Genomic DNA, 622 nt, shown 5'->3' with positions numbered 1-622 from the left:
TTATTACTATTCCTTTTCTTTTTTTTTTTTTTTCTTTTTTCTAAAAAAAACCCTTTAAAACCATATCTATATATATTCTTTGTTGTATGTTTATAGGGATGATTATTTTCTTATGAATACTTTTGAATTTAAAATATATGCTACAGAAATGCAAATACCACTAACCATGAAGGTTGAAAAAACTAATTAAGACACAATAAGCATCCAAGGCAAATAGCATATATAAGAAGAGACAGAAAGAAATGAAAGCAAAAGTTTAGGGGAAGAATTGATGATGAGGATGTGGAATGAATACATGGTTGTGCATGGCTTTACTCTTTACAAAGTTTCTTTCTTTCTGTCTTCATATTATCTTTACAACTCCATCTTTCTTTCCCAACTTTTGTAAGGTCTATTTTTATCTCTCTTTCTTAATTTTGTTAATTTAGTCTTTATTTGTTAAAAGTAATTCTACATAAAAAATTAAACTTTTGAAGTTAAAATTAAAATTAAATGTAAACAATTGGAGACAAAATGCATACTTAGTCCTATAATGTTTTTTTTTTTCTAAAAATTATGTTTTATTATTTTATATCAAAATTATCATTACGTATTATTCTATTAGAAAAAAAATTCCTATTAT

Source organism: Arachis ipaensis, chromosome B02 (assembly GCF_000816755.2).
Source record: "Arachis ipaensis cultivar K30076 chromosome B02, Araip1.1, whole genome shotgun sequence".
Lineage (NCBI taxonomy): Eukaryota > Viridiplantae > Streptophyta > Magnoliopsida > Fabales > Fabaceae > Arachis > Arachis ipaensis.
The sequence above is the reverse complement of the archived record's forward strand: the minus strand, read 5'-3'. Positions refer to the sequence as shown.